We start from the raw sequence: 14,869 nt of genomic DNA on the forward strand, positions 1-14,869 counted from the left end.
AAGGACAGCTGCCTAGTCACCTACTCAGGACTCAAATTCCCATTGAATTTGTAAACTACAGGTGAGGGGCAGGTACAGGATAGAAGGAGGCCTGTCATTGGAGGAGAAAGAAGGATGGATGGGAGAGAAGAGTTTGAAGGAAGAGGAGGAGATTGAAATGGGGAAGAGAAGAGAGGAGGGAGAGGGAGAAAAGCCATGGCAGGTGACATTAACATTACCCTCTGTGTATTTACAGGTTGTTATTAATGTTCTTAATGGATGGATGTATATTGGGCTTTGTATGTTTAGGTGGGCAATTATATCTTATAAATTGGGCGAAAGGTTATTGTGTTATGTGTTATTTCATGTGTAGATTTAAGTGTAATGGAGTATGAGGTGGCTGGTTTGGGCCACGGAGTTGGGAAACCTGCCTTGGGAACTAGATAGGAAGAGAGATTGCTGCCAGGCTTAGAGAGAGGCCTTTGGCAGTGTGATAGGGAATGGAGCAGAGCAGGTGAGAGGCTTTGCTGACAGAGAATTAAGATATCCAGCAGATATCTTGGGGCACTTGGGGATAAAAGACAGCCATATACTTTTTTGTTTTTTATATTTTTACAACAACAAATTCACATGATGATATGGATCCTAGTCAATAATTTGGGGAAGGCTAAATGAAGCTGTCAAAAATGAAAATAGATCAGTAAAACACCTTTTAGTCAGTGTGAGAAAAGGAATGAGCAATTTCTTAAGAGGAAAATAAATTTTCTTGTTGGTATTTTTCCTTCAACAAGATTTCAAGCTAAAAATGTCAGAGAAGAGGGGAAGAAAATAGAAAATTCATGCAAGGGACGAGGCTGTTGGATGCCAAAGGCTCTAAGGAGTGAATGATTGCACAAGCATCTAGACAAGTGCAAAGACAATGTCACCGTGGTCCTCAGGGTCCAAAGCAGTAGAGGCAGCAGTCTTGTGTTCCTCCCATGGCATGGAATCAGGGCTAGATTGCATTGTGGGAAAAGCAAAGGCAGGTTAGGAGACATGAGATTCAGAATTCCTATGTGGATGGAGAATCTCAAAAGGAGGTGTCTGTTCCACATCCCCACACATGTACATACATTCAGGAACATGTACACACATGCATGCACACATATGACTGGAATATTGTGCTGTGGGTTTACATAATTTAACCAATGCCTAATTACAAGTCTGAATCCTTTTGGACTCCTGAAAATCTCTGAACAAATCTGACAAAAACTGCCTACCTGTATGGACCCTCAAACTAAGCATATGCCATCAGAGGACTAGGAACTTCCTCAGAGCAATTCATGGAATCCTGATGTCCATGTAACCTGAATTAGAAGCCCTTATTCTAAAGGTATAATCCTGGATCCAAGAGAAAAGACCTAGTGCTATCTGTGCCCTATGGGCAAAGGGACCTAGGAGCAGGCGGGGCAGGACCCTTCGGGTTTCTGCAGGCATCAAGAGCTGAAAGCCAGTCACCAGGAGCTCTTACACACCTGAGAGCAGAGGTAAGACCAACTTTTCTGCTCCAAGAGACCTGCCTGGTAACCCCAGGACACATAAAGGCAAAGGTCCTCTAGGACAGGACACTTCCCTTTTCTGGCTATGCCCAGAACTGAACTGAACTGATCCCACAGTTCCCTGTATTCAAATCCTGTGGGAGAGAGAGCTGAACTCCCAGAAGTGCAGATAATCCTGAGTTCTCAGGACAGACCGTCATTTCTGCCCACGTCTGCCACTGCTGCCCACATTCCTGGACCAAGAGGAAATTACATAGTGCCTCTGGATACAGAAATATAGGAGCAGTCAGCAACAGGAACCGGCTGGGTTCTGGCTGCACCTGGAACTGAACTGAACCGGTCACACAGCTCCCTGCACCCAAATCCTGTGAGGGAGAGAACTGGACTCTCAGAAGTGCAGACACTCCTGAGAACCCAGAGGAGACGAATACTTTCTCCCCACATTCCTTACCCATGAGGAAATCGCTGGGTGCCATCTGTGCTCCTGGGCACAGGGACCTAGGAGAAGTGAGGAGCAGGACCCTTCGGGGTTTCTACCTCCGCCAAGAGCTGAAATCCAGTTGCCAGGAGCACCTACACAACTGAGAGCAGAGCTCTCTGTTCCCAGATTTGTCTGTAAGAAAACAGGTCTACAGGAGTGTTGACACACAGGCTTACAGGAGGGTCAAGTCACTGTCAGAGACAACAAGACAAGCCAACACCAGAGACAACCTGATGGCAAGAGGCAAGCACAGGAACCTAAGCAACAGAAAACAAGACTACTTGGCATCATCAGAGCCCAGTTCTTCAACCAAAGCAAACACAGGATATCCAAACACACCAGAAAAGCAAGATGTGGATTTAAAATCACATCTCATGATGATGATAGAGGACTTTAAGAAGGACCTAAATAACTCCCTTAAATAAATACAGGACAACACAGGTAAATAGTAGAAGCCCTCAAAGAGGAAACACAAAAATCCCTTAAAGAATCTCTTAAAGAATTACAGGAAAACACAACCAAACAGGTGAAGAAATTGAACAAAACCATCCAGGATTGAAAAATGGAAATAGAAACAATAAAGAAAGCACAAAGGGAGACAACCCTGGAGATAGAAAACTTAGGAAAGAGATCAGGAGTCATAGATGCAAGCATCATCAACAGAATACAAGAGATAGAAGAGAGAATCTCAGGGGCAGCAGATACCATAGAAAACATCAACAAAACCATCAGAGATAATGTAAAATGAAAAAAAGATCCTCGCACAAAACATGCAGGAAATCCAGGACACAATGAGAAGATCAAACCTAAGGATAATAGGTATAGAAGAGAGTGCAGATTCCCAAACTAAAGGGCCAGTAAATGTCTTCAACAAAATTATAGAAGAAAACTTTCCTAACCTAAAGAAAGAGATGCCCATAAACATACAAGAAGCCTACAGAACTCGAAATAGATTGGACCAGAAAGGAAATTCCTCCAGTCACATAATAGTCAAAACACCAAATGCACAAAACAAAATAAATTAAAAGCAGTAAGGGAAGGTCAAGTAACATATAAAAGCAGACCTATCAGAATTACACCAGACTTCTCATCAGAGACTAGGAAAGCCAGAAGATACTGGGTAGATGTCCTACAGACCCTAAGAGAACACAAATGCCAGCCCAGGCTACTATATCCAGCAAAACTCTCAATTAACATAGATGGAGAAACCAAGATATTCCATGACAAAACCAAATTTACACAATCTTTCTACAAATCCAGCCCTACAAAGGATAATAGGTAGAAAACTCCAACACAAGGAGGGAGACTATACCCTAGAAAGAGCAAGAAAGTAATCTCCTTGCAACGACACCAAAAGAAGAGAGATACACAAACATAATTTCACCTCTAACAACAAAAATAACAGGAAACAACAATCACTATTTCTTAATATCTCTTAACATCAATGGACTCAATTTCCCAATTAAAAAACATAGACTAACAGATGGGATACGTAAAGAAGACCTAGCATTTTGCTACCTACAGGAAACATGCCTGAGAGACAAAGACAGACACTACCTCAGAGTAAAAGGCTGGAAAAGAACCTTCCATGAAAATGGTCTCACACACCAAAGAGACAAAGACACATACTACCTCAGAGACTTCAACACTGCACTCTAATAAATGGACACATCATGGGAACAGAGACATAGAGAAACTAACAGAAGTTATAAACCAAATGGACTTAACAGATATTTATAGAACATTTCATTCAAAAACAAAAGAATATACCTTCTTCTCTGCACCTCAAGGTACTTTCTCCAAAATTGAACATATACTCAGTTACAAAACAGGCCTCAACAGATACAAGAAGATTGAAATAATCCCATGCATCCTATCAGATCACCACGGACTAAGGCTGGACTTCAATAACAACAATAATGACAGAAAGCTGATGTATACATGGAAGTTGAACAATGCTCCACTCAATGATAACTTGGTCAAGAAAGAAATAAAGAAATTAAAGAAAATGAAAGCACAACATACCCAAACTTATGGGACACAATGAAAGCTGTGCTAAGAGGAAAATTCACAGCTCTGAGTGCCTGCAGAAAGAAACAGGAAAGAGCAGCTTGACAGCACACCTAAAAGCTCTATTACAAAAAGAAGCAAATACACCCAAGAGGAGTAGAAGGCAGGAAATAATCAAATTCAGTGCTGAAATCAACCAAGTAGAAACAAAAAGGACTATACAAAGAATGAACAAAACTAGGAGATAGTTCTTTGAGAAAATCAACAAGATAAATAAAGCCTTAGCCAGACTAACCAGAGGGCACAGAGACAGTATCCAAATAAACAAAATCAGTAATGACAAGGGAGACATAACAAAAGAATCTGAGGAAATTCAAAAAATCATCAGATCCTACTACAAAAACCTATATTCAACAAAACTGGAATATCTGGAGGAAATCGACAATTTTCTAGACAAATACCAGATGCCAAAGTTAAATCACCATCAGATAAACCATCTAAACAAACCCATTAACTCCTAAAGAAATTGAAGCAGTTATTAAAAGTCTCCCAACCAAAAACAGCCCAGGATCAGATGGGTTTAGTGCAGACTTCTAACAGACCTTCATAGAGGCCCTTAGACCAGTATTGGTATTTGGACAGTATTGGTATTGGGACAATATTGTCCATACTATTCCAGAAAATAGAAACAGACGCGGAGCACTACCAAATTCCTTCTATGAAGCCACAATTATGCTTATACCTAAAACACACAGACTCAACAAAGAAAGAGAACTTCAGACTAATTTCCCTTATGAATATTGATGCAAAAATACTCAATAAAATTCTCACAAACCAAATCCAAGAACACATCAAAAAGATCATCCATCATGACCAAGTAGGCTTCATCCCAGGGATGCAGGTATGGTTCAATATATGGAAATCCATCAACAGAATCCACTATATAAACAAACTCAAAGAAAAAACACATGATCATTTCATTAGATGCTGAGAAATCATTTGACAAAATTCAACACCCCTTCTTGATAAAAGTCCTAGAAAGATCAGGAATTCAAGGCCCATATCTAAACATAGTAAAAGCAATATACAGCAAACCAGTAGCTAACATCAAGCTAAATGGAGAGAAACTTGGAGCAATCCCACTAAAATCAGGGACTAGACAAGGCTGCCCACTCTCTCCCTACTTATCTAATATAGTACTCCAAGTCCTAGCCAGAGCAATCCGACAACAAAAGGAGGTCAAAGGGATACAAATTGGAAAGGAAGAAGTCAAAACATCACTATTTGCAGATGATATCATAGTATATTTAAGTGATCCCAAAAGTTCCACCAGAGAACTACTGAAGCTGATAAACACCTTCAGCAAAGTGGCTGGGTATAAAATTAACTCAAATAAATCAGTTGCCTTCCTCTATACAAAAGAGAAACAAGCCGAGAAAGAAATTAGGGAAACGACACCCTTCATAATAGACCCAAACAATATAAAGTACCTCGGTGTGACTTTAACCAAGCAAGTAAAAGATCTGTACAATAAGAACTTCAAGACACTGAGGAAAGAAATTGAAGAAGACCTCAGAAGATGGAAAGATCTCCCATGCTCATGGATTGGCAGGATTAATATAGTAAAAATGGCCATTTTACCAAAAGCAATCTACAGATTCAATGCAATCCCCATTAAAATACCAATCCAATTCTTCAAAGAGTTAGACAGAACAATTTGCAAATTCATCTGGAATAAGAAAAAAACCCAGGATAGCTAAAGCTATCCTGAACAATAAAAGGACTTCAGGGGGAATCACTATCCCTGAACTCAAGCAGTATTACAGAGCAATAGTGATAAAAACTGCATGGTATTGGTACAGAGACAGACAGATAGACCAATGGAATAGAATTGAAGACCCAGAAATGAACCCACACACCTATGGTCACTTGATTTTTGACAAAGGAGCCAAAACCATCCAATGGAAAAAAGATAGCATTTTCAGCAAATGGTGCTGGTTCAACTGGAGGGCAACATGTAGAAGAATGCAGATCGATCCATGCTTATCACCCTGTACAAAGCTTAAGTCCAAGTGGCTCAAGGACCTCCACATCAAACCAGACACACTCAAACTAATAGAAGAAAAACTAGGGAAGCATCTGGAACACATGGGCCTGCCCCACATGTGGTATATATATCTACCAAAAGTAAATAAGACTGATGAGGCTAAGAAGTGCACCCTGACAGGAACCGGATGTAGATCTCTCCTGAGGACACAGCCAGAGCATGTCAAATACAGAGGCGAATGCTAACAGCAAACCATTGAACTGAGAACTGGACCCCTGTTGGAGGAATTAAGAAAAAGGATTGAAAGAGGTGAAGGGGCTTGCAACTCCGTAAGAACAATGCCAACCACCCAGAACTTCCAGGGACTAAGCTACTAACCAAAGACTATACATGGACTGAACCAGGGCTCCAACTGCATATGTAGCAGAGAATAGCCTTGTTGGGTACCAATGGAAGGGGAAGCCCTTGGTCTTGCCAAGGTTGGATCCCCAGTGGAGGGGGATGTCAGGGGGTGATAAGGGGGATAGATGGGGGGATCACTCTTATGGGGGAGCGGGAGGGGATATGGGATTTATGGACAGGAAACCAGGAAAGGGAATAACATTTGAAATGTAAATAAAATATATGTCCAATAATTTTTTTAAAAAAAGGTATAATCCTGTCTTAGGTTTACTACTACTGTGATGAAACATAATGACCAAAGCAAATTAGGGAGAAAAAGAGTTTATTTGGTTTACACTTCCATATCACTGTTCATTGTTGAAGGAAGTCAGGACAGGAACTCCCACAGGACAGGAACCTGGAAGCCGAAGTTGATGCAGACACCATGAAGCTTATTCCCTATGGCTTACTCAGCCTGCTTTCTAATAGAACCCAGAACCACCAGCCCAGGGATGGAACCACCCAGTGAGCTGGGCCCTCCATCAATCACTAATTAAGAAATGTCTCTCAGGCTTGCCTACAACCAGATTTTATGAAGACATTTTCTCAATTGAGGTTCCCTCCTCTCAGAAGACTTTAGCTTGTGTCAAGCTGACATAAAACTAGCCAGGACCCCTAACACTATTAATGATACTCTGCTATGCTGTCAGACAGGAGCCTAGCATAGCTGTCTCCTCAGAGGCTTCATCCAGCAGCAGATGGAAACAGATGCAGAGACCCACAGCCAAACATCAGGCAGAGCTCAGGAGTCTTGTGGAAGAGTAGGGGATAGAACTGGCAGAGCTGGAGGGTTTGAGGACACCACATGAAGATTAAAGAGTCAATTAACCTGGGCCCATGGGAGGTTCACAGGCACCATACCACCAAGGAGCATGCGAAGGGTGGGCCTAGGCCCCCACACATTTAGAGCAGATATGCAGCTTGGTCTTCATGTGGGTCCCAAAAAACTGGAAAAGAGGCTATCTTTGACTCTATTGCATGCCATTAGATCCCCTTCTTCTAACTGGATGGTTTGGTTAGGCCTCAGTAGGAGAGGGTGAGCTTAGTCCTACTGTTACTGGATGTCCCAGGGTGGGGTGGTACCCAAGGGGGCTTCTCCTTCTCTGAGAAGAGGAGGGGTAATGGAAGGATTTGTAAGGGTAGTAATGGGGGTTTGCAACCTGGACATAAAGTAAATAAGTAAATTAATTAATGAAAAAACTAGCCAGGACAACCACTCAATTGCAGCACTGGGATTGTCAATGAAATTACTGACCTCTGTAGTGAAAGACTGAAAGAGTGAAGCAAATTCTTATTTTCTTATTTTGACAATATTTATTGAAATGATGACTTATGCAGAGTCTTTCTAAGCCCTTTATGTGTATTTGCTTGATTATAATTCTCACAATTGCTCTTGAGGTAGGTTCTAGTAACACACTCCTTGCAGACAGATGAAATGAATGAAGTCCTGGAAGCTTTGCTAACTTGCTTCAGGTCAAAGCAGTGAAACTAGGCACAAAAGTTCAATATTTCACTCTCAGGAGAGTATCTGCTTTAACAAATATCTATAGTCTTTCTTGTAGGATTGTTTGAGAAGGTTTCATTTAATGAAAGAACTTTGTGCATCTCAGGCTGGCTTCAAAGTGCTCTGCAGCCAAAGCTTGCCTTGGACTCCTGATCCTCCTGCTTTTGCCGCTCTAGTGCTGGCATTCCAGAATCACCACAACCAGCTTAGCTAGGTTCCTTCAGAATGTGGTTCTCTTAAAATGTACATTGTAGGATCAAAACAGTAAGCCTGATGCTGAGGTCACCCTGAGGCTCCGGTAACCTGCCTTGGCTTTCATCTTTCCCAGTAAGTGCTGGGCATATTTCTGGCAGAACAGTTTAAGAACTTGGCAGGACAAGTTCTTTAATAAGAGAAGTATATGTATGTTTTGCTAGAAGTCTGGTAGGGAAAAACTACCAATTCAGAGGCTTCAGCAAGAGAAATACGTTGATTTGTTTGCTTGTTGGTTGGTTTGTTTATTTTTCCAGAAACCTGCGATTTGAGTGTTAGGCTTAACCAGAAAGCTAGTTCCTTCTAAGGCTAGGAAAGAAGGCTCTAGCATCTCTCCACAGCTTGTGGGCATTCCAACTATCATTCTCTCTGTGTCTCTTACATATTATAAATGCTTTTCCCAAGAGAGGCAAAAACAATATCTAGCCCTCCTTATGAGGTCACAAAGACAACCCAAAATATGATTCCACCAAAGTTCAGTGTGGAGAACCAGTGAATTTATTCTGATTACTCATAAAGCACTGAGTAAGGGGTGACTGGAAGGAGTGTAGGTGACCCAATGTAGAGGCTCTGCAAAGTCTTCATAACTGTATGGATAGAGCTTCTCATTTTTAGCCTTATACAACCTATTATATTCTAGTCCCTCCCCCAATACCAATGCTGCATGCAATTAGGGCAGAATTTCGCATACACAGGGCTAAGGGAGGCTGCTCGAATGTCTGGTGTGGCTGTGATGCCTCTCAGTCCCCACCCCTTATATGAAGCCTGATCTTGATGGGATCTTAAAAGTAGACACACATGATCAGAGAAACCTACTGTAAAACTTCATTTCCTTCTGTGTCCCAATATCCCCTTTCTGTAAGTGAATTAGTAAGGATAGATATGGCCCCATCCTTATGACCTCAGCTTGAACACAATCATAAAGACCTTAACCACAATGAATGAAGTTACACTCTGAGGTACCAGGAGTTATAATATCAACACTGAGGGAACCACAATTCAACCTGTAATAAAGGATAATTGTCAGAAAAACAGTCATGTACAGCTAGAAAATTTTAATGAGTTAGTAAATCCCTACTTTATGACCCACAAACAATTAATGAGTAAGCCTGACTACAGCTGGAACATTGCACTAGGCACACAGTGTGGCTGTGAAGAACCCAAAGACATAACTGTGCCCTCCCTGGAGAGATGTTCAGTGTAGTTGGGGAATCTCAGTGAGCCACGCAGCAGGTAAACAATTCTAATTGCAAACCTGTTATTGTAGCCTTTTAATTAGACTCAGTAGGGCACCCATCCAAATGTGCGATCCTTTCATGAGGACCCATATCTGCTAGTCTTTTTTGTGGGGTTCCCAGTCTCACTAGAATTCCCCCTCCAGTCTCTCCCAATAACCTAGCCATCACATCACACGCAAAGGCTATTTGAGCATCAAGAAGCTACTAAGGGGTTGGGGATTTAGCTCAGTGGTAGAGCACTTGCCTAGCAAGAGCAAGGCGTGGGTTCGGTCCCCAGCTCCGAAAAAAAGAATTAAAAAAAAAAAGCTACTAAAATACCCATTGCCTCCAGGCCTCTGTCATGGTGCTCCATCTAGTGGCAAGACCGTTTTTTGCAAGACAACTGTCTTGCATTAATTCCAGCTGGGAAATCTCGCCTCACACCACCACCACCACCACCACCATAAATTAAATAATTAATTAATTAATTAAAATAAAAATTTTCCGGACGGAGAGAGCTCCTGAAAAAAATGAAAACTATAGGTTTGGGACAAAGATAAGGATATTTCAATTGGGGAAATGGCAAAGACATTGAGTATGTATATAGAAATGAGTCCACATAGGTTCTTATAAAGGACAGAAAATCCGAATTCAGGGAAGCTGGAAAACTAGCAATAAAGAGTAATATGCAGTGACAGAGATGAATTCATTATTCTGCTGAAGGCCGTAAGTGAGCCCAATGTGCCCACCAGCTTTTTGACCATATGCTATACAGAAGCCTGGCATCCCTAAGTTCCCTTTGTTCTCATGGTACACTGATTTTCTAGATTGTGCAAAGCAAGGCTGAAGAATGTCAAGTGCTAGGCCTCCAAGGCCATAGCTGCCGAGTAGAACAGCTGCAATTTGCAGCAGATCTAACCAAAAGTAAAGGTCTCACTCTTTCACAGAACAACATGACAACAAAGTCTTGAGGGAAAAACAAAATAGAGATCAGGTGGGGAACAGTATGACAATCTATATTAGGATTGACAGGAAGCTTCAGAAATTAAAAGGGGAAGGAGGTTGATGAGGTGGCTCGGTGGTATAGATGCTTGCCACCAAATCTGATGAACTGAATTCAATCCCTGGGATCCACATGGCATAAAGACATAACCCACACATGCTGGTTGTCCTCTGAACACACAGGTGCTCTGGCACATGCAACCACTTAAATAAAAAATGTAATTTTAAATTTAAAAAAAAATTAAAAGATGGAGCCTGGATAGAGAGCTCAGCAGTTAAAAGCATTTTCTGGTTTTGCAGAGGACTTAGGTTTGGTTCCTAGCAACCACATGGTGGGTCACAACTGTCCTCAACTACAGTTCCAAGGACTTCCACACCTTCTGCGGGTGAGAAACATCCATATGGTGTATATACATACATGGTGGCAAAATATACACACAAAATAAACATAAATATTTGTTAAGAAAAGGAACTATTAGTAAGGGGTAGATCAAAGTAACTTCTATGGGATGTCTTCGTGGCACCTAGATGGTCAGAGCAAAGAACAGAAAGGAAAGTTAAATGACATATAAAAAGTTCAGGGGAGACTAAAAGAGGGAGGCTTCCTTCCATATAGCTCAAAGGCTGACTGTGATATTCTTAGTCATGAGGGCAGAGCTCTCCTAAGAGACAGTTCAGTAGTAAAGAGCATTTTCTGCTCTTGAGGAGGAACCTAAGTATTAAACCTTGTGGAGGAACCAAGTCCAAATCCCTGTACCCATGTTTGGCGCTGCGCAATGGCTCTATAACTTCAGCTACAGGACATATGAAGTCCTTTCTTGGCTTCTGCACACATAGACAGCTGCATATATAGATATGCATGTATACATGTACACACACACACACACACACACACACACACACACACAAAGAAAAATAATACATTGCAGAATGGCACAGTAGCTTGGTAACATGGCTTCATCCATGCACAATCAGTGCAGACTGAAAGGTACAGGATACTCTAGCAAATTCCAGCATATGGAACAGTAAACAAGTCATGAAACTCATTGTGGAGGAGGCAAGAACTTACTGCAAAATGTCAATGACAATGGAGGGCTCAGAAAGGGGAATTCTTGGATTAGGCAGCCATCTGGGGTGGGGCGGAGTGGGGGTGTGTGTCTTGGCTTCAAAAACAAACACCATCAGGACAGCAAGCAATTCTGGCCAAACTGATGGGTGCCTATCTGTGTAGAGAGCAGAATACTGCATGTTTTCTGGGAACTAGTAACTATTAAAGTGTGGTTTTGATCCTATTACTTCCTTTAACCCTGCTGCCAAAATTCTTGTATTTGAAAGGAAACAAAAGTGAAATGGAGTTGAACAGTTCTGAACCACAGTGTAGCTAAAGCAGGAGAAAGCTCAGGAGTAGAACTGGAGGGGAGCCCAAGATTCTTGAACTTGACACTGTTTGCAAAGTCAGCACTTTCAGAAGCCATTGAACTTCAGGAAAGTTATTCCTAGTAGATGCTAGTGGACATGCCCAGGGGCTAAACACAGTCTAACTACTAGGCTTCCAAAGAGGCAGGTTTCCAAACACATGTTCTCTTGTTATATTAGCTACCTTAGAAACCATAGCAAGATAAGGAAGCAAAAAGGCAGAAGCTGTTCACATGCTACTGAAGCAAAATAGTCCCCACAAAAAGAATGTAAGGCATGGTAGAAAGTGAAAGTACCTCAAGATGGCCTAGAGAAGCCAGTCTGCATTTAGCATTTAGGCCCCCTACAGTGTTTTGCCTATGTTTTGTGTCTATGTCTTCCAAGGACTGCAATTCAACTACCTTTATCTTTAAACTGCTTTCTCAAATAGATTCTAAACTCAACACCAGTGTGTCTTCAGTAAAAGATTCATCCACTGAAATATTGTTTCATGAATACTTACTATGTCTTTAAGCCCAACATGAATGGACCTCTTCTATCCTCCAGACCATCTTTCCAAAACTTATATGTGTTCCTTCTCCATTCTCACTACATGCCTGAGATCACACTGACCCAACCTCAAATCAGTCATTACTGTCACCAACTGAATCCCACTTAACAAACATTTCTACGCTACAGCCTCACATGGAGTGTCTTCTCCATTCTCTCTCTCTCCCCTTCCCCACCACCCTGATATCACTGTGTTCTGTCCTGAATGACCTGAACACACTCACTTGGTTCCTTCAACTTCTGATCCCTTCCTATTTTGTAAAATGTCTCTGGATCCATTTTTCCCCTCCTTCACCACCACTTCTACACACACACACACACACACACACACACACACACACACACACACACAAAACTGATGCAATTGGCTGAAATTTTCCCTCTCCTGAGAGCCAAGTCTCTCTGGTACAGTCATACTAGAACCAAGCCCATCCCGTCTATCCCTCTGCCTCAGTTCTTTTCTATACCATGTACCCAATCCCTACAGTGCCCCTTGCCTGGCTCCACATGAACTAAACTTACCCAACTCAGGTCCCTCTTCTTGGTTAGCCCCACCTTCCTGCTTGGATGACTCACCCAGTCTGTTTCCTGCACTGAGAATCAGAATGGGTGCACTGGAGGACATGGCGACTTCCTTATATTTGCTTTTGTCACTAGGGATGATATGCAACTCTGACTTCTATCAAGAGAGACTAAAAAGATTTGTTATCAGCATGGGACACATTAAGCAGGAGGAGAATGTTTTCAGGGTAATTAGCTTGATTCAACTATTTTATAAATGACAAATTTCGAAATATAACTGTGCAAACACTAATTATATAGAACTTTTACTTGACAATTAAGAATAAATTGATTTTGTAACGCTATATACTTCAGAGTAAAATGGGTGGAGGGTCAGTCTTTCCAATCATTTATCTTTTATCCTCCTAAAAAATGCTGTCAAGTTTGGGGACAATGATCATATTTTACACCCTTTTCTGACTGATGCAGGGGCTAGGCATACAAATTTGAAAATATACATGCTGGCAAAATAATCATACACATAAAATAAATATATGTAAAAATTTAAATGATCTGATTGAAACTGATCTAATTGTGTGGAGTCTTGTTGTTTTGCTTCTTTGAGACAGGGTCAGACTCTGTGACCCACAATGACCTGAAATTCATTATGTAAGCCCAGCATGCCTAAAAGTCGTGCCAACCCTCTTTCCTCATTGACCTATGTACAGGATTACAAGCTTTATTACCTACCTGGTTATTATTGGTTTTGTGTGTGTATATATGTATATATGTTTGTATGTATGGATTCAATCATTGTTCCATTTTCCATTTCTCTTCAGCTCTTCTTGTTCCCACACTGACCCTGGAGTAGATTACAATGCCACACACTTGGCCTTCTCTCAGGCCAATTCTCTGCAGGCCTAGAAGGCACCTGTACAATACCTATTTCCTTTTCAAACCAACCCCAAAATTCAATGAGATACTATAAAAAAACAAACTCACAAAACTGACTGAATATTACACATTGCCCATCCCTCTCCATTTTGTCCAAACAGAAATTACACATAAGACTATAGGCAGTCTTCGCCTTGAGCTGACCCTGGAACACATCTCTATATACCCAGATCCTGTGGGTAGAGAGCTGGATTTTCAGAAGTGCAGACAATCCTGAGAGCACAGATGAGATTACCTCTTCTGCTCATATTCCTGGCCCAAGAGGAAACCACCTGGATCCCTCTGGACACAGGAACCTAGGAGCAATCTGGGACAGGAACTTTCTGGTCTCTGCCTGCACCCAGAGCTGAAAGCCAGACTCAAGGAGCACTGACACACCTGGGAACAGAGGTAAGACCACAACTTCTGCTCTGAGGGACCCATATGGAGCCCTCAGGACACAGGAACTCAGGAGCAGTCAGGGAAAGGACCCTTCTGGTTTCTGCCATGCCTGGAGCTGAGCTGGTTCCACAGCACACTGTACCCAGATCCCTCTGTAAGAAAACAGGTCTATAGGAGTGCTGACACACAGGCTTACAGGAGGGTCAAGAGACTGTCAGAGACAGCAAGACAAGGTAACAGCAGAGACAAACTGATGGCAAGAAACAAACTCAGGAACCTAAGCAACAGAAACCAAGACTACTTGACATCAGCAGAGTCCAATTCTCTCACCATAGCAAACACTGGATATCCAAACACGTCGGAAAAGCAGGATTTGGAGTTAAAATCACATCTCATGATGATGATAGAGGACTTGTAAGAAGGATATAAATAACTCCCTTAAATAAATACAGGACAACACAGGTAAACAAGTAGAAGCATTTAAAGAGGAAACACAAAAATTCCTTAAAGAATTACAGAAAAACATAACCAAACAGGTGAAGAAATTGAACAAAACCATCCAGGATTGAAAAATGGAAATAGAAACAATAAAGAAAG

This window comes from Rattus norvegicus, chromosome X (genome assembly GCF_036323735.1).
Source record: "Rattus norvegicus strain BN/NHsdMcwi chromosome X, GRCr8, whole genome shotgun sequence".
In the NCBI taxonomy this organism is placed as follows: domain Eukaryota; kingdom Metazoa; phylum Chordata; class Mammalia; order Rodentia; family Muridae; genus Rattus; species Rattus norvegicus.